The sequence below is a fragment of the Odocoileus virginianus genome, chromosome 8, assembly GCF_023699985.2.
Source record: "Odocoileus virginianus isolate 20LAN1187 ecotype Illinois chromosome 8, Ovbor_1.2, whole genome shotgun sequence".
Classification (NCBI taxonomy): domain Eukaryota; kingdom Metazoa; phylum Chordata; class Mammalia; order Artiodactyla; family Cervidae; genus Odocoileus; species Odocoileus virginianus.
The window spans coordinates 2,882,169-2,904,822 of record NC_069681.1 but is presented as its reverse complement, the minus strand read 5'-3'; the positions used below and the strand labels follow the sequence as shown (position 1 = coordinate 2,904,822).

The following is a 22,654-nucleotide window of genomic DNA, read 5'->3' as shown; positions in this document are numbered from 1 at the left end:
GGGGGAATAGGGTGCCCAGGAAGTGGGCGCAGGTTCAGTCAGTCTCAAAGCCAACACTCTGGAACATGGTGTACGGGGGAGAGGGCAGACAGGATGCCAAGTCTCCACAGTTCAGTTGCTCAGTCGTGTCCAACATTTTGCAACCCCATGAACTACAGCATGCCAGCCCTCCCTGTCCATCACCAAGTCCCGGAGTTTACCCAAACCCATGTCCATCAAGTCGGTGATGCCATCCAACCATCTCATCCTCTGTTGTCCCCTTCTCCTCCTGCCTTCAATCTTTCCCAGCATCAGGGTCTTTTCCAATGAGTCAGCTCTTCACATCAGGTGGTCAAAGTATTGGAATTTCAGCTTCAACATCAGTCCTTCCACAGAATGTGATAAAGTCTCCATAGAATGTGATAACGTCCAAGAGGGAATCCCTCCAAAAATGTAGCAAGCCTCTTGGAAGAACCTGAAGTTCTCCTAACCTTAGTCACACGCTCTTAGGGGCCAAAGCACATCTTCAGGAGTATTGGTGATTCAGAAAATCTTCTTTCCTTGACACTGGGAAGGTTGTTATGCCCCTTTATAGAAGGCCATTTGTGTACAGTAAATGAAGTTCTTTACCTACTTTAAAAGAACTTGAATACTTTGCTTATCTCAGTGGGCATTTTCATTAGCTAAACATATCTATCAGATAAATTAGTACAAAATGACTTCTTAAAAAATGCTTATTAAATATATCTATGACGGTCATCTTACATAATCAGCTACAATCTTGAACTGATGATTGGTCACTCTTTAGGTTTTATTACATTATATGTTACCTACAAGAAATATTATCTCTGCCTAATTCATAAGTCTAAAGATGTTGTTCAGGCTATATCTATAAGATGCTAAGTAGCCAGCTAAAAATAGAAAATTCAGTCAAATGTCTGCATTTCTGATCTACATGATATCAAACACCTAGATATTTAAAGATACGTGAATAATTGACATGTCTTAGAGATCAGCCTAAGGAAGGACATTCATGCATTTTTAGTGTTCCTACTGAATTTTTGCTTAGCTAATTATGATTTTGCTTTAATGTTAAATATTATGTTTGAGTTTTTCCTTAGAATTTGACTTGTTACTAAATTATCCTTATTTTTGATGTGTCTGTCATGACTTTAAATATATTAGCTGTCATTCATTTCATTTCAACATTTCTTCTCAGTTACAGTCTTGCCATTTACTGTATTTTAGCTGTTTCATGATTAGGATATGGCATATTTCAACTTTTTTCACTCTCTTTATTTCTCAAAGATTTATGTTCTTAGCTTGATTTCTTAATATTACAAACTCCTCTGATTTCAGGAATTTATAAAAATACTGAGTGCAAAATGAGGGTTATAATCAAAGGAAAGATTCTGTTAACCTGATTTCACCAAAAAATGAAGATCTGATGAGCAGGGTGTGGGTTGGGCGGTACTGCCTATTTAAATCAGTGGCCCACATTCTGAGCTTCACATGTGCCACACACAAGATACTTTAAAATTTCTACTTCTTTCTGTGAAATAAAATATGTTTACTACATGTGTATTACTGAAATGCAGTTTATTCATACTTGAATGTGAAGAATATGCTCCTGTTGATGACTTATCTGGAGGTGGTGAATGTAAGTAGCAATATATTTATTTTTGTAAATGTCCTTTAGCCCACACTGCTGGCCAAACTTCAGGTTCAGCTTCATTTTACATGCTGCTTGAAGAAAAATTACTCTTACTTAAAAATAAATAAATTCTTGACAATCAGTAATAATTAACTTCAATTTATATTTCCTTGGAACGTATCATATATTGTGTAACTAAATTTAAATACATTCTCAGATGATTAAATGCCACTCATTTCAGAAGTCCTTTGGAACATGCCTCCCCCAAGAATACCAAGATGCAATTAAGATAAAATCCAGACTCTTTTACCCTGATCGTCAAGGCCCTGCCTGATCTGTCAATTACTCATCAATTTCTACTCCCTTGTTCATAAATAATATATCCCAGCCATACCAGTCTTCATGTTACAGGACTTGTAGCCTTCAATCTCCCTCAGAACATTGCATTTGCTATTCCCTCTGCCAATAAGGGCTTTCCTGATAACTCAGTTTGTAAAGAATCCGCCTGACATGCAGGAGACCCAGGTTCGATTCCTGGGTCAGGAAGAGATGCTGAAGAAGGGATAGGCTACCCACTCCAGTACTCTTGGGCTTCCCTTGTGACTCAGCTGGTAAAAAATCTGCCTGCAATGCAGAAGACCTGGGTTCAATCCCTGGGTTGGGAAGATCCCCTAGAGAAGGGAAAGGCTACCCACTCCAGTATTCTGGCCTGAAGAATTCCATGAACTATAGGGGTCACAAAGAGTTGGACACGACTGAGTGACTTTCACTTTTATTGCCAATAAGGCTATTCCTCCAAGTCTTTGAATGGCCACTTCCTTCTCTTCTGTCACTTCTTACCTCAAGTGTTACGTCCTTGGAGAGACTATCTCTAAAATCCCAGCTGCTCTCAACTCCATTGCCTTGGATCATGACGTTTATCTGTATCTGACATCAGGTATTTCCTTGTTGCTGCCTGCGGTAGGCTGAGTCCCTGATTAACCTCACTATTATCATTAGCCTGGGCCTTTTCCTCCTTTCTGACCATCTAAGTCTGGTCCTTAGATTCTTTCTGGATTCCTGATTTGTTCTCCCAGTCTCTGCTGGGAGAACCTGCCCAAAATCTTGAAATGTTTATCTGTGGCCTTAATGCTTGTCTTCCTCCCACCAACACGTTCTGTCTCAGAACTACATGTGGCTCCCTGAACCCTCTTGCCTTACTTACACAAAAAGGCCTTTCTAAAGCTTCTTTTCTTTAAGCTACACTCACTAGATCAGAATCTTTGGCTTCAACCTAGGAACTGACCGAACACTCACCTCCTTAAGAAACAGGTTGAGCATGAGGACTGTTCTCTTACTTCTCCAACATTCCTTGAGATGGTAAATTCTCTTGACTCTCTAGTTTTCCTTGATATTTTCAGGAACTTCATTTCTAGAAATAAATGGTTTCTCCTGAATTTTATCAGGATACCAAAACATGATTCATGCTGCTTAATGCAGGCAAAGCATAGAGGGAAGTGGTCAGTTGCTTGAGTCTGAGTTCAGATCCTGGGTGTGCCACTTACTAGCCATGTGAACCTGGAGACATTTGTGATGATCTCTGAGCCTTACTCTCCTAAGCATAAAATGAGGGGAATAAAATGATCTTCCGGAAAATATTGTTGTTAGGATTCAGTAAGAAAAAGCAAAGTGTTAATATCTATGTCACACATGCTCACACACTGCAGAGGTGCAGAATGATACAACCCTATGGAGAGGAATTTGCAGTATGTAACAAAATCTCATGTGTATTTCACCTTTTAGTCCACCATTGCACCCATAAGTACAGCTCTACAAGTAGAGTACACGTAAGCACTAGCTTACTTGTCAAGGCTTTGATAGCAAAGTCTTGAAAAAATTTAAATGTGCCACCAAAGAAGGCTGACTAACACAACAGAACACAACGCAGTTATGAACAGAGTGAGCAGTACATCTGTGAATTAATATGGAGGGATTTCTATGATAGAGTAAATGAGAAAAGCAGATTATGTATGTAAAACCTTTAGCATAAGACAGGAAACCAGAAATATATGTATCTATACACACATATGGGTTTCCCTGGTGGCTCAGATGGTAAAGAATCTGCCTGCAATGTGGGAAACCTGGGTTCAATCCCTGGGTTGGGAAGATCCCCTGGAGGAGGGCATGGCAACCCACTCCAGTATTCTTGCCTGGGAAATCCCCACGGACAGAGGAGCCTGGCTGGCCACAGTCCATGGAGTCACAAAGAGTCGGACACGACTGAGCGGCTAAACACAGCACAGCACGGCATGCACACATATGGAGACACATACATATATGCGTATGCATGTGTGCTATGGGTGCTGTGTGCTTAGTCACTCAGTCATGTCCAACTCTCTGCAACCCTATGGACAATAGCCCATGAGGTTTCTCTGTCCATGGGAATCTCTAGGCAAGAATACTGGACTGGGTTGTAATGCCGCTCCAGGACATCTTCCCCACTCAAGGATCAAACCCAGATCTCCTGAATTGCAGGCATATTCTTTACCATCTGAGCCACCAGGAAAGCCCAAGAATGCTGGAGTGGGTAGCGTACCCCTTCTCCAGGGGATCTTCCCAACCAGGAATGGAACTGGAGTTTCCTGCATTGCAGGCAGATTCTTTACCAGCTGAGCTACGAGGGAAGCCCATATCTATGCATCTATATGAAATTAAATATATGAAGTTAAAAGATGTTTGCTCCTTGGAATAAAAGCTATGACAAACCTAGGCATCAAAGACATCACTTTGCCGACAACTGTCCGTATAGTCAAAGCTATCGTTTTTTCAGTAGTAACGTACAGATGTGAGAATTTTACCATAAAGAACGCTGAGTGCTGAAAAACTGATATTTTCAAACTGTGGTGCTGGAGAAGATTGGAGAGTCCCTTGGACAACAAATAGATCAAACCAGTCAATCCTAAAATAAAGTAACCCTGAATATTCACTGGAAAGACTGATACCGAAGCTGAAGCTCCAATACTTTGGCCAACTGATGTTAAGAGCTGACTCATTGGAAAAGACCCTGATGCTGGGGAAGACTGAAGGCAGGAGGAACAGGGGACCACAGAGAACGAGATGGCTGGATGGCATCACTGACTCAACAGACATGAGTTTGAGCAAATTCCAGGAGATGGTGAAGGACAGGGAAGCCTGGTGTGCTGCCGTTCATGGGGTTGCAAAGAGTCAGACATGACCTAGCAGCTGCACAACAACAAAATTCATATATACGTATATATATTCATATATAATTTATTTGCTTACTTTTGCAAAGTGAAATGTGGGAAGAATAAACCAGAAATTAATGAATAAAGGTACTGGGGAAAGGTAAATAGAAATGAGGAGAAAGAGACAGAAATAAAGACTTCTCTGAGTAGATTTTTTAATGCAGTTTTGTCTTTTGAGCCAAGTAAATGTTTTACATATTCACAAGTTAAATTTAAATTAAAAAGGATTTACAAAAAAACAGTCTAAAATTAAATATAAACAGAAACAAATGAGCCTAACTGTACATCAACTTGATGACATAACCACACAGAAAAGCAGTAGGTCTTGAAATTTATTGTCTGACTATATATATATAAATATATACATATTTATATATAGAAAATGGTAATCCACTCTAGTATTCTTGCCTGGGAAATCCCACGGAGAATCCTGGTGGGCTACAGTCCATGGGGTCAAAAGTCAAACATGCTTAACTACTGAGTATGCACACGTATATACACATGTATATACATATGTGTGTGTGTATATACATACACACACACACACAATACCGTTGGTGGGGCCTTATCAGGTACATCCAAATTGTGGGACTTTCTACAGGGTATCTGTCTTGGAATCTTCAAAAAATATTGATATCACAATTAACAAATTAGGCAAGGGGAGCTGTACCAAGTGAATGGGGACCAAAGAGACAAGATAATGAAATATAATATGTGATCCTTTTTTGGACTTTGAATTCAACAACAAAAAATAGCCATAAGGGACATTATTGGGACAATTGGGGAAAATTTGCCTATGGACTTAGGTTACAATATACCATCATATCAGTGCTAAGTTTCTTGGGTATGATCATGATAGGGTGTTTATGTTCTGAGAAAACATATGCTAAAGTAGTTAGAGATGAACTCTCATGATTCTACATGAACCTAACTTTTCAACTTTAGGCCAAAAAAAAGACAGAAAAAGGGAAAGCAAATGTGCAAAATGTTCACATTATGCTTTCAACTATTCTGTAGGTTTGAAATTTTTCAAAAAAATTTGGGAGGTAACCTCCCAAACAAACAAACTAAAAACGATCTGTGCCTGCCAGCTATTACCATCTCTGATTCTCCCAATCTGGGAGGCTGTGAAAAGGAAACCTGGAATAAATACATATGGCTGATAAATAAAAAAGAAATCGTGTACTGGGATCTATTTTCAGCCTACTGAAGCATGTCAGTTGATACTTATTCATTTCCCATAAGATTTGCCCAAACAAATAAAATTGCCTCCAACTTTAAAAAAGGAAGTAAGACTGTCTCCAAGCTTCCCTGGAAAGAAGCAGTTAAATCTTATCCTTATTTTACCTCCCTCTTATTTAGTGATGTGCCTTGGCGGAAACTCAAGGCGAGTATAACTCCAGCCAGCCTCTGGAAAAAACGCAGAAAACACTGCCTCCCGCTCCCATGAATTACACTGGGGAACTTACTGCTTTCCAGCCTGCCCATCTCAACTGGGCTGACAAAGCACCAGGCCGAGAAGCAGACCCCTAGGTAGCTGGGTCTATATTATTTCAGATTTTAAATACTGAAAGCAAGACAGAAAGCCTTTCTCCCAGTTCAAGGAGTGGGAAGTATAATTTGCAATTGATTAAGCTCACCTTATCTGGGGAGCATTTAAAGGTCTATAGGCTGTTCCTTTTAAATTCCTGGTACACAGTTGACCTAACAAAACACCTTTAGACACTCCTAAATTACATACTTTTAAAAAAATCTTTTTCCCAGATACATAATATTTGCCCCACAAGATGATGAAACAACAATTTGCCACTGGCCTTCTATTTTCCTTTCTTTCAAGACTTAAAAGCCGGTGTCACTTCTATTGCAGGACTGTGTCCAGGTATAGAGAGACACCCTTTGTAACTGGTTAAAAACTCCAGAAGGTCTCTACTGAAACAAAATGTTGCTCATATCCCAATCTATCCCGGGAGGAATAAATCCCACAAAAGCACCTAAAGAAAACCGTTTTAGAGTTACTACTGTGTTACATTAGCTGACAAGGGAGAGATGATTACATTTATAGATTTGTTTTTTCCTTTCACAGAGGCAGACTCTATGCAGCTGAAGAATTCTGTACTTTCACCACTGGAATTTGAATCTGGCTAGTGACAACTAAGAGTAAAAGAAAGATGCCTTGCAAGGCTCCTTGGTATTGGGTCTGTAAACTGGCCATAAACTAGGCTGCCTCCCTTCCCTTTGGGGCTACAGCCCTGCTCTGTAAATGCATTTCAAGACTCCATTTCACACCCATAAAAATATTAAACTTCCTTAAAGCATTCATCCTAAGCTAATTATGAAGCTGAAGCTATTAATACAAAGCAAATTATAAAATAATATCATATTTACATAGTGTTACATACCTCTGTGTTTGAGAGCACAGTCACAGACATCATCTCTTAAACCTGGAAACTCGTGAGGCAGATTGAGTGGTTCATCTTTCCATTAGGCAGTTAAAGCAATGCAGCAAGACATGCTCGATGCTGAAACTTTATGTCTACCATTTATCAGAAGTGAACAACTCTGACTTGAGAGAGAGAGCAAGCAGAAGAGAGAAGCGCCTGATTCTGTCACTGTCTAGCTATGTGACTCAAAGGAAATGATCCAGCTTCTCTGAGCTTCGGTTTCCTCAGCTGCAAAGTAAGGGAAATAATACCTGGCTCTCAAAAAATTTCTATGGTAAATTTTTAGGTAAATTTTTATGATGGTTAAATCAACTTTTTTACCTTACACTCACAAATGATAACTATTTGGGACTTCCCTGATGGTCCAGTGGTTAAGAATCTGCATTGCTATGCAAGGGACATGGATTCAATCCCTTGTCAGGGAACTGAGAGCCCACATGTCCTGGGGCAACTAAGCCTGTATGCCACAACTGAGAACCCACTCAACCAAACTAATAAATAACTATTTTTTTCAAATGATTCCTATTTATGTATTAACTCATTCAATAACTATTTTAGTGTTTTCCTGAGGATCGTGTAGTACTGAGGATTGTACAGAAGTGTACTATTTATAAGTAAAAAAAAAAAGCCACATATCAGTGAATGCACACAGTTCAAACCATGTTACTCAAGCAGGCAGTAGTTGCTGAGTTGTGTCCAACTCTTTGTGACTCCGTGAACTGCAGCCCTCCAGGCTCCTCTGTCCGTGGAGTTCTCCAGGCGAAAACACTGGAGTGGATTGCCATGCCCTCCTCCAGAACCCAGGTCTCCTGCATGGCAGGCAGATTCTTTACCAGCTGAGCCACCAGGGGAGTCCTCAAGTGTCAAGGGTAATCGGTACTTCAAAACAACAAAATACTTTAGTGTAAAGGTGTGACTGCTTCATTAGCATAGGTTCTTCATTTCCCATCGGCCCCTAGTCTACGTTTGGAGATAGTTCTAGAGGTTTTCCAGACAGAATGAAGTCCAAAAGTGTTATTGATGATGCTGAGACAACTGTAAAGACGCACTGTGGCCAGGAGGAATGACAGGCTTGGAATAGAACTGTCACAGGGCACACAGATTGGAATGGGAGGGAGAATCCAGGCTCCTGATGACTGTACTGAACCTGCAGGTCTAGACTTATCTGAAGCCCCCCTATTATGGGATCTTCAGTAATGAACTAGTACATAGAACCAATAAAATTCTCTTTATTTCTTAAACCAGTTGGAGTTTTGCCATCTGTTTCTTTCCATCAAAACATTTTAACTAACGCAAGTGCTAGTGAAAGACTTAAAACAAAGAAGTAGCATAATTGGATATATATTTCATTAAAATATTACTGGTAGCATCTGGGAAAAGAATGTACAGGAAGAGGCCAGAAGTCAATAGAATAGTCTTTCATCAAAGTCCAAGCAAAAAGGGAAGACAGAGAATAAGCTGTATATCCTGTTATACAAAAAAATTCTTTGGACTCCCCTGGTGGTCTAGTGGCTAAGAATTCGCCTGCAATGCAGGGAGCATGGGTTTGAGCCCCGGCCTGGGATGACTCCACATGCCTCGGGGCAACTAAGTCCGTGCACCACAACTACCAAATCCAGACTACCCTACAGCCTCTGCTTTGCAACAAGAGAAGCCACTGCCTTGACAAGCCCGAGCATGGCCAAGAAGAGTAGCTGCCCCTCACCACAACTAGAGAAGGCCTGCACTCAGCAATGAAGACCTAGTGCAGCCAACAATAAAATTAATTAATTTAAAAAATCTTCAAGTAGTATTTTTCAAGGTAAAAACAAGTTGCAAAAGAGTATAATATAATCTTGCTTTAATTATTAAAGCCTTCAGTATTTATGTGCTTATGTGTCATTTCACATTTTACTATTTATTCTGTCTGAATATATATATAATATATATATATATTCTGTCTGAATATACATTTATTCTGTCTGAATATTTTAATGAGAATTCTTAGCTGTACAATTTAAAGAAAGAAAATTTAAGCAATAATGACCAGTGACTCAACAGTGTGGTCTTAAATGGAAAGGATGAATTTGAAAGACATCTGGAAGTCAGCCTTTCCTAAAAGGATGGCTTTAGATAGACTGACTTCCAGATGTCTTTCAAATTCATCCTTTCCTCCTTTAACTCCTAACTCTGGGTGCTCATTCAGTCTTTCCCACATTCTGCTTTATACTGAAGATTACGTTTTCATGAATGTATATCTTCCAAATGGATATCATCCTCAAGAATCTTGGTTTGTGCTTTGTTGTATTAACAGCTCCACCATGCCTAGCTCTGCGCTTTGTATATAGTAATTATCCACATATCTCCTGGTTTGCTGAGTGTTCTTTCCAGCACATGATACCGCCCACCTTGTTCCCTGTTCCACAGTCAAACCCCAACCATCTCTTGACCTAGCAGAGAAGCAGGCCTGGAAATCTCCTGCGAACGCTTCAGGAGATTCTGTCCTGCAGTGTTAGAACTCTCTTAGGGTCTATCAGCAGTTTTCAAACTGCCTCTGTATCACTTTTTGTGAGTCTCTTTCTATCTGGAGAGGCCAAGGTTAAGAATCAAGGTAACTCAGAACCTGTGACGCACAGATGGAAAAAGTAGGCTGGTGCAGGAAGATGACATCGAAGAAGACACATGTGTCAACTACAAACCGGAACTTGCCCAGAGCAGTTGCCAGTGACTGAAAGACAACAAGGGCGCTTGCCATCTTGCTCTGTGGAGACTGAACCCCGTGCTGTTGCAGCGGCTGACCCTCAACCCCACCTGAGAGGAGTCAGGCGGGGAGCGAGGCACTTTGTGCTCCAGAGAGCCCGGCAAACAGGCCTTCAGATAGTAAGATATTTCCAGGAACTGACTTCGTAATCCCTATCCTCGCAGGTTTCCTTATCTAGAAAATCACTAAATCCCTTCATGGTGACATCAGCTCTTCATGACTAGCAGAAAACGGTTTGTAAAGGAAGCACTTGATGGCATGGAACTTCCCCTTCACCAAAATCTTATATATTGACCTTCCCCTACTACTTCTTCGGAGAAGTCCCTCAGATCTATCTAAGGTGATGTCTCCTGGGCTGCAGCCCTCATTTTCCCCCCAAATAAAACTTAACTCACAGCTCTCACATTGTGGACCTTTTTAGTCAACACATGTCTGAAGGAACATAGTTAAAGTTCATTCTCAAGAAAGTGCAATTGATAAAGACATCCATTTGAGAAAAGCAATCAGACAGAGGACATGGCTAGAGGCTTTGCACCAGAAACCAGGATCCAAGTAAATAAACTGTCCTCAAATGACTAGAACAAATATTACAAACAGATCTGATCTGGTTGCATTTTGTTGTCAAGGTCATTTACTCAGTATGTTCATTGGGTTTCTGTATCTATGAAGCACTGTGATCGGCATTAAGGAGACAGTAGTAAACAAGATAAGCATGATCTCGCCCTCATGAAGATTTAGTTCTAGTGAAGGATAGAGACAAGTGAACCATTAATGGCAATACAGCATGAAAGGGCAACCTTGGGAGGGCAACACTCACATTGTAGTGTGTGTCCTTGGACATTCACATTTTGCCCTGAAGGACATTTCATGAACAGCACCACTGGGTGGTGCTGACAATAAATATAATGGGCATTATGGACTGAATCTGTGGTGCTGGAGAAGACTCTTGAGAGTCCCCTGGAATGCAAGGAGATTGAACCTTTCAATCCTAAAGGAGATCAACACTGCATATTCATTGGAAGAACTGATGCTGAAGCTGAAGCTCCAATACTTTGGCCACCTGATGAGAAGAGCTGACTCATTGAAAAAGACCCTGATGCTGAGAAAGATAGAAGGCAGGAGGAGAAGGGGATGACAGAGGACAAGATAATTGTAAAACTGGAATCCAAGTTCTTGTTAGCTGAGCCAAAGAATAAACTTCACGAATACTCAAACACTCACATTATCTAGCAAATAGGATTTATTAAAGAGAAGGAAAGTACAAAGCCCTCAGCATTGACACTGAGAGGGGGTAAAGAGTCCCCCAAAAGGTAGGCACTACAGTAGTTTTATATCTTTACCAGTATTAATCTGTACATTTTTTGTTTGGCTCTTGTCCTTAAAGTACATTATTTTTAACCAATCAGTTTAAAGGTCAAAATGTTTTAACAATGTCTTTATGGATCCTCTTGATCCTCGAAATAAGTCACCACCCTTTTTCCTGCCCCCTGGCCAGTAATGGGCTTAAGATTAATGATCACCAATTGTTTTTCCCTCAGGCATATGGAGCAGAAGTTAATTACTGCCCTTCCTTGCTGACTGCTTAGCAATTTCTGCCTCAGTTGGATGGAATCACTGACTCAATGGACATGAGTCTGAGCAAGCTCCAGGAGATGGTGATGGATAGGAGACCTGGTGTGCACAGTCCATGGGGCCACACGAGTCGACTGAGTGACTGAACAACAACGACAATGGACTGAATGTTTGTGTCTCTGTAGTCACCAACCCCCAAGGTGATGCCATTTAGAGACAGAGTTTTTATGAATGCTATTAAGGTAAAATGAGGTCATTATTATAACCCAGGTGGCACAGTGGTAAAGAATATGCCTGCCGATGCAGGAGACAAAGGAGACAAGGGTTCAATCCCTGGGTCAGGAAGATGCCCTGGAGAAAGAAATAGCAACCCACTCCAGTATTCTTGCCTAGAGAATTCCACAGACAAAGGGCCTAGTGGGCTACAGCCCATGGGCTCACAAAAGAGTGGATATGACTGAGCACATATACACATGGGTGGAGCCTTCATCTGATGAGATGAGTGTCCTTAGGGAAAGACACATGAGTGGACAGCTCATAATCTTGTACACAGCCTGAAAGGGACTATCTACAAGCCAGGAAGAGCAATCCCACCAGAAACCAATCCTGCCGGACTTTTGTCTGGGACTTCCAGCCTCCAGAAAATTTCTGATTGTTAGCCACCTAGCTTGTGGTATTTTGTGATGTCAGCTCTAGCAGAGTAATTCAATGGGGAAATCACAGAGCATTATAGGAACACTGAAGGGTTCATAAAGTCCTCCTAAGAGAAAATGAAATTTAATATTAGATCCCCAGAATGAGTATGAGTTAGCAAGTCAAAAGGAGAGATGGGAGAGGGGCTGGGGGACAGTGTTGTGTGGAAGTGTTTCCCAGGCAAAGAGAGGAGCACCTGCAAAGAGCAAGACAGTCCACCCGAAGTGGGAGGGGTGCAGTTGTGACAGGATTAGCAGGACACCGCCACACAGGTCTTTTATAAACCTCTGTGAGAAGTTGGATTTTACCCACAGATCATAAAAATGCTATTGTATTCCTAATATCATAAAAATTAACAATAACTGGAATCTTTCATTCTATGTAAAACAATTTGCAATCTGGAAGGAAATTTTCACTTTTGCAGTTTTTCAAACATTTGCTCAGTACCCCATGGTTGGCCTTCAGTGACATTTGTTTAATAAATGATGGATTTAGGCCTTTTCTGAGGATATCATGATGCTCATCTTACCATTGCAATGTACCCATGGTTCCAAATCAAAAGTTTTTTTTTTAATGACCTCTTATCAACATAGTAAGGGAGTCTTTCTGTAAAGAGATTCATGTTCAAACTCTGCCCTAAAAATTCAGCCTTACAGTTAGTCAGGTTGCCACCTAAAATTTAGCCCTTGCATTATCAGACCAGCCAAACAGTATTGGATTTGTAAAATTCAGGTTTTCACCATCCACTCTGGCCTCCAGAACAATTCTGTGTATTCTTACTCCTTCTGCAAGCTGCCAATCCTTGGATAAGTGTGACCATTACAGTCTTACATTTCTCATCCTTCTGGAAAACAATAGCTAAAACATCAGAGTATAAAATAATGTTTTGTTCTGGGGTCTGCCAAGCATGTCTGGTCAAATTCTCCTTTATTGGCCTTCAAATTGTTTTTTGAACTCCCCTAATAATATTGTACCACATTTGGTCTTCAGGAAAACAGAGTTGGAAAACAAGTGTTGATGGACCCTGACCACTAGCTCTTTAGCGCAAGAGACAGGTACACTGTCATCCTGGGGTCCTCGGTCCTCCTCCAGAGTCCTCCCACAGCACTGTGAACTCACAAATGCTAGAAGTCCACTGCCTGGTAGACACACCTTAGTCTCAGCATTTGGGGAAGATGGCTGGCTCTCAGAAATCTTGAAAATATTTTTTTCATATTGCCCATTTTTTTAATATGTATCTGGTCCACAGGAAGAAGCTCAATGTGATAAAACTAAGAATCAGAGCTATGAGGTGAGGAACATCACAACCCAAGCCTCAAATTAACAAAGTGAGCAAACCCCCAGCCCTGCCTGGAGCCATTGCTGACCGGACTGGCAGTAAGAAGTCATTTGGAGGAAAGGTGTTTCCATGATCAATAATCTTTGAACATGCTATTCAGAAATATCAGGCCTAGACCTCAACAAGAGTCTTCCTGAGAAAGCAAGATGTCCAAATTGCTTCAGAAACAGCTGCCATTCAATCCTGATGAAATGCTAGAGAAAGATTGGTAAGTGCAGCTCTCTTGAATTCCTCAGCATTCTGTGTGAAGATCGCTTTGACCAAGTCACTGGGTCCATTTCACATAGAAATGCTGTTAGCTGCCTTCCCTGCCTGAATAAACGGCTCTCACCTCAGCACAGGGTTCTCTCAGCTGGAATCCTGATGGTGCTCTTTCTTGTGGAGCAGCTACCAGCCTCGCCACCACCAGTCAAGGACAGAGTCTCTACTGGTCCCTTTTCATTTTCACTCATCGTTGTCTGCTTGTCTGTCTTAGGTCAGGCTCTCTGGAAACACACCCTGAGACAAGATTCACACTCAGGTTTATTTGAGGATGCGGTTAGGACTGATGTGTCCACAGGAGTGAAGGATGGAAGTAATGGGAAAGGATGTGTGGTAGAGGAAGGCAACGCATTGGGAGGTGGTCACCCAGAGGTCCATCCTACGGAGACCACTGAAGCTAGCATGGTCCCTCAGAGCTGTCCCAACTGAGGCAAGGGGGCCAGGGCTTTGGATTTCTAAATTGACAGGTTCTTAGGGCAGGAGTGCTCCAGGAAGAGGTCGTGGCCTCGGGCAAGGTAGCTCCAGCAGACAAAGGTGATTCCTGGGGAGGTGCTCAGCTGTGAGCCTTCAGCAGAAGCACCCCCAGAATCTGGGGGCCTGGTGCCTTCAGCTGGAAGGGGCACGTCGGTGGGAACCCACAGCACTCACTACACTCTCTCACCTGAGAATCTGAAGGGCAGCAAGGGGTGGAGGGGGTCTGGCTTAGAGTGATGAAGCCACGTTTTCTCCCTTCTGCATTTCGATCGGCATCCCCTGTTCATTCTTCCTCCCTCCTGAACTCCGGTGGTACGTTAGGAAAATGCCCCAAGGGGATCTTGTTTCCACTTCTCCAAAGTATCAGACTAAGGCAGGCAGCTTAGGCCAAGGGCCTTGTGGTTTTAAGTTCTGCAGTGCTTAGATAGGTTTAAATATATTATGTAATATTTTTTACAAAAGCAAACTTCTAATGCTTCTAATTTCTCTTGCTAGCTTTTAACTGCAAAATGCACAGGATTTCAGCTACATTCTGGTCCAATCAATTTTTGTCCACCATCCAAGAAGCCTTACAGCCATTGTTTCTATGGGAAAATGTATGTTGAGTTCCAGCTACTCAGTTCAAAAGAAGTCTTGGAACATTGCCCAGGTGGAGAATGTCACCCAGGTAGTGGCTGAAATGAGCACACTGCAATTGTCAAACCCTTCAAACACACAGAGGGAGACCAACCAGCCAGTTAAAAGCCAGAGTTGCTCAGACTCGGGCTGGAGGGCCAAGGTATTGTTCTCATCAATTTCTTCCCAACAAATAAATGCAGTAACACGCATTCCAAGACAAGGTAGGCTGACTCAGGAGATCACTCACTGTCATGGACTCGCACTTGATCGCTGGAACAAGCACATCTTGTCCAAGCAGCTCAACTGTCATTACCAGTGCGGTCTGGTCCCTGCTCCTTCATCTCCAGCACTCTCCTGGTCACCTGGGAAGGGAGCTGGCCTGAGGCATGATGCGGGCTGGAGAGGCAGCTGGGGAAGGTGGCAGCCTCCACCTGCAACTCCTTCCCTATGGGCTGGGGGCTCGAAATGTCCCTTATCTCTCCTTGGCTCTTTTACCTGTGAAACAGACTGCAAACAGCCTTTTCCAGGAGGATTCAATGTTCATTCACTAATCAGAGAAAAACCCACCCTCAAAGGAGACACAGAACTCAGCGCAATCTCTGAGGAGTGTCTTTCTTTCTTCTTCAATGCATGGGTGCCTGCTAAGTCACTTCAGTGGTGTCTGATTCTTTGCGAACCTAGGGACTGTAGCCCGTCAGGCTCCCCGTCCATGGATTCTCTAGGTGAGAACACTGGAGTGCGTTGCCGTGCCCTCCTCCAGGAGATCTGCATTGGCAGGTGGGTTCTTTACCGCCTGGGAAGCGCCGCCTGGGAAGCCCTTCCTCCTCAAAGAGGGTCAGCATTTCTACGGTTGGAAGCCCTCTGATTCCTTTGAGTGGTGTTCACAATCGCAGGTGCTCAGCAGGCAGGGCAGCACCATGGAGCAAAGCGGAATTGGAGATGCTCCCAGAGCAAAGATGCAGGCTAAATAAGTACCATTCATCACCTCCCAACAGTCAAGGAGTTTCAAAACCTGTCAATTCATCCCATGTGAGGGAGATGATGTGATTTACATGTTCTAGTGCCCCAGTGGTTTGATTTGCATAAGCAAAGACTTTGGGGGCATGGAAACAAAGGATCAGTGTGCAGGACACAAGTGTATTAGCATAGAGCATTCTGATTTCCAGACAGGCCAGGCGGGGCAGACAACCCCCACCCTCCCCGCGCGCTCAGTTTACAGAATTTGACAATTTCTCATCTACGGTAAGGAGAGAGGGTAGGGAGTTGGGGTGTGGAATGAGGTTTGTAGAAAGCCTGTCTTCTTAAGCACAATAATTAGTCTTTCCTCCCTTCCCCCACCACCTCTTTCTCTTCTGACGTTCATTCCAAGGCAGAAATACTCCACCTGATAAAACTGGGAGAGGCAGTCATCACCATTTCAAACACTGGAGAACACAGGTGGGAGCTCTACCCTCTTCAGTACACACACACACACGTATTTATTTGTATCCTGTTTTATCATCCGTTCATGGAATGTTGATTCTGCTGTGCTGTGTTTAGTCACTCGGTTGTGCCAGACTCTTGGATTGGAGACCCCGTGGACTGTAGCCCGCCAGACTCTTCTGTCCATGGGGATTCTTCAGGCAAGGGTACTGGAGTGGGTTGGTTAGGAAACTTGGAGTCTTGGGTTTAAGTCCTGACTTTGCCACATTTGCTCTCTGGGCAGGTCACCTGTGTCCTCTGCATCCCAGTTTTCTCCTCTCTAAAATAGAGATGGACCAGAAAACTTCTAGGCTTCCTTCCATGCCTAACATAAAAGAAATGAGTAAGACAGTCCAGTGCGTGGTCAGAGCAGGCAGACTAAACCACGGGCATGTGGGGGCTGAAGACCATAGGGAGTGTCCCCAAAACTCCACCTTAAGTATGCTGTCACCCATCACTGCAAGAGTTTGTCACCTACCCTCCCTGAACTGGTCTCTACTCCTTTTTAAAGAATGTCAACAAATGTGTCTTAGGGCTTAGGGAGAGTTAAATACAGTACTTCTATGTGAAAAGCACTTTGCAAATTATAAATGCAATATACTGTTACTAATGTGTTAACTCAGATGAAATTGAAATTCCAAGTACTAACAGCAGGATGTTAGTGGGAAAAAAGTGAAGCAGCCCTTTAATCCATTGGTTTGCAGGAGAGTGGAGTTGGGAGTGATTTTACCCCCCAGGAGACATTTGGAGGGTCCTGGAGACAATTTTTTTTTTTTTGGTCACACTCAGGGACAGAGGACAGGGTCTCTTGGCATCTGCAGGATAGTGGCCTGAGATACTGTTAAAAGAGTGTGTACCACCAACACTTAGATCCCAACAGTGCCATGACAGTGCTCCAGCCCAAAGCAGTTTCCCTGAGAGATTTCATCATCAACTCTTAGCTGTAAGATTTCAGATGAAACTTGTCTTATAACCAAAACACACCATACTTGGAAGGGCAGAAAAATCATGAGCATGAAAATAACTCTGTAAAGGATGTACTTTTTTACTGGGGTTGGGGGAAGAAAGTCAGATTTCTGAAACACATTTAATATGTGTAATTTGGCAACAAGAGTTATAGAAAGAATGTATGCAGATTGTACAAGGCATCGGTTAGACTGCAGGCTGAACTCTTTGAGTCGGAATGTATTCCATCCTGTGCAAGAGTGGCTCATTCTCTCTGGAAATCTGCCAGTCTAAAGGTCTGCTGTGACAGACAATGTAAGGATTTAAAATATCTGCTGTAATTGATATTTTTTTTCAGTTACTGTTTAAAAAAATGTTTGGTCACTCGCCAGGTGTTAAGAATTTGAAGGGAGAGTAGTTCCACTGAATGTCTGTTGAGCATTTGTGCTGGAAACACTGCTTTCAACCCAGGCTGAGCAGTGAACGTGATTCTGTTGGATCTTTAGTGGGTTGATAGTTTTAGTCTCCAACTGATTCAACACCTCATATGGAGAAAAATAAATTATGAAACCAGAAACTTTTATTTCACATTTAAATAGCAATGTTTTTGTCCCAAAGGAAAAAAAAAATAACTTTAAACACATTTGAATTATTTCTCACCATAATGACTTAAGGAGGATGGTACCACAAATGCGGGAAAAAAAAAAAATTGTAAGGAATAAAAAAGCTTTGAAAATGGAATTAGAACTCACAACTTTAAAGTTATTGAAGCTAATATCAACAATTCTGAAAATACAACAGTTACCCTCTCTACACCTACTCTTTAAACTTGACATTTTTGTGTTCCGTGTTAGTCCAAAACGTTCTCTAAAAGGTTTTTGGGTTTTTGGTTTTTGTTTTTTTTTAATCACAGTGACTTGGTAGATGAGGGTGCCATTTCCTTCTCCAATGCATGAAACTCTTGAAAAACTTGAAAACAGACACAGGAAGGCCTGGAGTGTTACCTGCACATACCTTTATCAGCCGCCTCCTCGCAGAGCCCACGCGCTGGCGCACTACGAGACCAGGGCTTCCTAAGTGAGGTCAAGGCCTCCTCATCGAGCTCCCGGGAGCGGGGACCTCCATTCGCCTCAAAGCCGTGAAGGCTTTGACCCATTCCCCGTTGACTTAACATGTTCAGACCAGATTTGAGGCCTTGGACCTGCTGTTGAGGTCTCTGACTCCTGACACTCTGACGGAGCTGAGAGTTCTTCCTGTTCCTTCTTGCAATTGCGTGGGGACCGGCAGGGACCCTGTGCGCTGAGATGAAGGGCCCAGCAGTGAAACCGGGCAGTGGAGGCGGAGCCCTGAGAATCACACAGCAGCCTTCACGGCTTTGAGGCGAATGGAGGTCCCCGCTCCCGGGGGCTCGATGAGGAGGCCTTGACCTCACTTAGGAAGCCCTGGTCTCGTAGTGCGCCGGCGCGTGGGCTCTGCGAGGAGGCGGCTGATAAAGGTATGTGCAGGTAACACTCCAGGCCTTCCTGTGTCTGTTTTCAAGTTTTTCAAGAGTTTCATGCACTGGAGAAGGAAATGGCAACCCACTCCAGTGTTCTTGCCTGGAGAATCCCAGGACGGGGGAGCCTGGCGGGCTGCCGTCTATGGGGTCGCACAGAGTCGGACACGACTGAAGCGACTCAGCAGCAGCAGCGGCATATAAACCTGGCTCCTTTGAAATGGCATGAAAATCTGTCAAGTCACTGGGGTGCCGTTTTTTAAATTCCTGCTACAATGAACTAAGTGGCACATCGCAGGATGTACCCCACGTTCCAAAATTGTTCTTATAATTAAGGGATAGAATCTCCTGATAAATCTCTATAATTTAGGTCCCAGAAGAATCCAACTATTGGGAGCTTGCTTTTGTCCCTGTTCTTCCCCTAGGGCCTAGGTGAACTCTGAAACTCTCTAATTAACAGTTGATTAGAAAAACTTTGTGAAAAAGCATTATTCTACTATTTCCTAATGCATGCACATGTACACATTTTCTTTGTAGAACTCACTTTTGCGGTTTCTGGTTAAAGACAACCCCAGCTTCAAAAAGGCCTTTTGGTTTGAGGCAGCAGGAGAAGAACTCAGGACGTGCCTCTCAGAGCACGCAGATTGTTTTCATTCAAGACAGAGACACGGGAACGGCTGAAGGCAGAGGGAGGGAGGTTTATTCTCCACTGACCTGCGGATGTTCGAACTGAAGACCTTCTCAGTGCTGCCTAGGTTGGAAAAACAAGTGAGGTGAATGTGTTAGTCACTCAGTCCTGTCCAGTTGTTTGGGACTCCGTGGACTGTAGCCCACCAGGCTCCTCTGTCCATGGGATTCTCCAGGCGAGAATCCTGCAGCGGGTAGCCGTTCCCTTCTCCAGGGGATGCCTGGGTAAGGGGATCTTAAATAAGCAGGGAGGAACGGTCCTGAGAAAGCAGAACCATCCCTGGTAGGGCCGCCTACCCAGGCTGGTCTTGTTAGCACAATCGGCACAGAAGAGCCTGGGAACCAAGCCTCTGCGAGAACAATAGCCTAGAATGACAAAGAGACACAGGGAGGAAACTCATCTTAGTGAAAATGATGTTTATTCAGAACTACTTCCAGAGGCTATCACACTTCAAGGAGTAAAGACACTTTTTTCTTTCTGTAACGAGGAAACTGAGCCAGTCACACTGTTAGAGAAGCAGGGGCAAAGGAGGCTCGGCCAGACCCAGGAGGTAGGCAGGAGCTTACAAGACCCTTAGGTGAGTCCGTGGTCTCTGCTGGAGGGGTTCTGGGAAAGAGGCGCAGCAAGCATTCCCCCAGTGTCTGCCTCAGAACAGTAAGACAACGTCCTGAGATCAGAGCACACCCGCTCACCCTCGCCTAGGCTTTACATTGAAAATAATTACCAATATACATCTGACACAGAGTGCTTTAAAATAGAATGAAATGAGCTTGATAAATATGAAAGGGCAAGAAGGTATACCTAATTATTTCTATTCCCTTTGCTAATAACTTACCCTTTGTGGCTCCCTCTGTTTCTCAAATCTGAAGTTGTTATATGGATCAAAACAAAGTCAATTTTTAAAAAAGACTTTAAATAAATGACTTTACTTTTTAGCTTTATTTATTTAAATAAGTAAAAAAGATGTTGAGTAAAGAAAGAAAAAGAGTCTGTTTAAAGAAATCCATTCTGAGACTCACTTGTTTAGTTTCCTCATTCCCTACCCTGATATTAAGCCAATGTTACACACACTCTCCTAGTGAAATGTGTAAGATAAAACAAGGTTTAATAAATGTTTCCAGTTTATCTGAGAACAGTCACCCTTCTCCCTCTGTCTCTTCATTCATTACATTTTTCCACATAAGGAACGCCATATCTGAACAATCCATTTTAGAAATAAACAAAGTTCTGTGGGTGGCTGATCTCAGATTGGGTCTGAGACTCATCTTTATATCAACACTAATCTGTGTTGTCTTCCATTCCTGATGCTTCCCCAGCCTCCAGTGGAAGGCATTCCCCCAGAAAACAGAAGATCCATCTTTCAGTTGTCCCAGAAGACTCTTTCTCAACATGAATGTTTCCATGAGTACTTTGTATCCCGTTGACTGTAACCCTATTACCTCAATTGGGAACAGATGTTGTATGTTGTGAAAAACTAATATTCATCTCAAAAATTTCATTTAGATCATTGTACGTGAAAACAGAGATAAATGCAGGGCTAAGGCAGTAGAGTGCAAAAACATGAAAAAATTCTGAAATAGCTTATTCTTTCTATGCACTGTATCTTCTGGAAGTAAAAGCAGCAAACTTTGCCAAGAATTGATTAAAAATTAATTATAAAATTCTCTGATCTAAATCAAATAATAAATAATGTGAAAATAGAATTATTTTCATATATTGAAAAATTATACTTTCCTGAGTATATCTGTTTTATTACATAGTATTATATACATTCTTAATAGCACTCTATGCTCATCAACATCATTTACTTTATACACATTTTTAGTTCAACTCTACGTCTAATGACACAGGATTCCAAACACACACAGTTTTAAGGAAAAATCTATCTTTGATATACTGCACAATAGACACTAATAATGCCAAATATTTTGAAAATTTTACCAAATAATAGTAGATTTTTTAGTTACTTTTAAAGTTTTGAAACAGAATGCCTAATACATATTGACCAACCCAAAGAAATTGTTAGAGGATTCCAGAACAGTGAGGTGCTATTAGATGGTGCTCTTAGATGTTCACCAAAGGCTGTTCATTATTCAAGGCCAGGAAAGAATTTTGATGCTGCAAAAGAAACACAGTGTAACCATTATTCAAAAAAGATATTTGAATTTGGTATCAAATTCAAATTTGGTATCAAAAGGTATCAAAAATTTGATTGGCATTAGTTTTAGGACATCCTGGTTTTGCATTCCAATCCCCTATGATGAAAAGGACATCTTTTTTTTGGTGTTAGTTCTTTTTTTAATGTTAGTTCAGATATGCAGATGATACCACTCTAATGGCAGAAAGTGAAGAGGAACTAAAGAGCCTCTTGATGAGGGTGAAAGAGGAGAGTGAAAAAGCTGGCTTAAGCCTCAACATTCAAAAAAGAAAGTTCAAGGCATCTGGTCCCATCACTTCATGGCAAATAGACGGGGAAACAATGGAAACAGTGACAGACTTTATTTTCTTGGGCTACAAAATCACTGTGGATGATGACAGCAGCCATGAAACTAAAACATGCTTGTTCCTTGGAAGGAAAACTATGACAAACCTAGACAGCATATTGGAGAAGGAAATGGCAGCCCACTCCAGTACTCTTGCCTGGAGAATCCTGTGGATGGAGGAGCCTGGTGGGCTGCTGTCCATAGGGTCGCACAGAGTCGGACATGACTGAGGAAACTTAGCATGCATGCATTCATGCATTGGCAAAGGAAATGGCAACCGACTCCAGTGTTCTTGCCTGGAGAATCCCAGTGATGGAGGAGCCTGGTGGGCTGCCATCTATGGGGTTGCATGGAGTCGGACGTGACTGAAGCAACTTAGCAGCAGCAGCAGCAGCAGACAGCATATTAAAAAGCAGAGGCATCACTTTGCCAACAAAGGTCCATATAGTCAAAGCTATAGTTTTTCCAGTAGTCTCGTGTGGATGAGAGAGTTGGACCGTAAGGAAGGCTGAGCAATGAAGAACTGATACGTTCAAATTGTGGTACTGGAGAAGACTCTTGAGAAT

At 42.4% G+C, this 22,654-nt stretch overlaps 1 long non-coding RNA gene across 1 annotated transcript; it reads left to right on the top strand.

The window, feature by feature from the left end:
• Positions 1-18,710: 18,710 nt before the first annotated feature.
• Positions 18,711-20,744, top strand: LOC139036208 (uncharacterized). Its single transcript, XR_011488909.1, has 2 exons — positions 18,711-18,917; positions 19,455-20,744. It is a non-coding gene; the product is annotated as an uncharacterized lncRNA (long non-coding RNA).
• Positions 20,745-22,654: the final 1,910 nt, after the last annotated feature.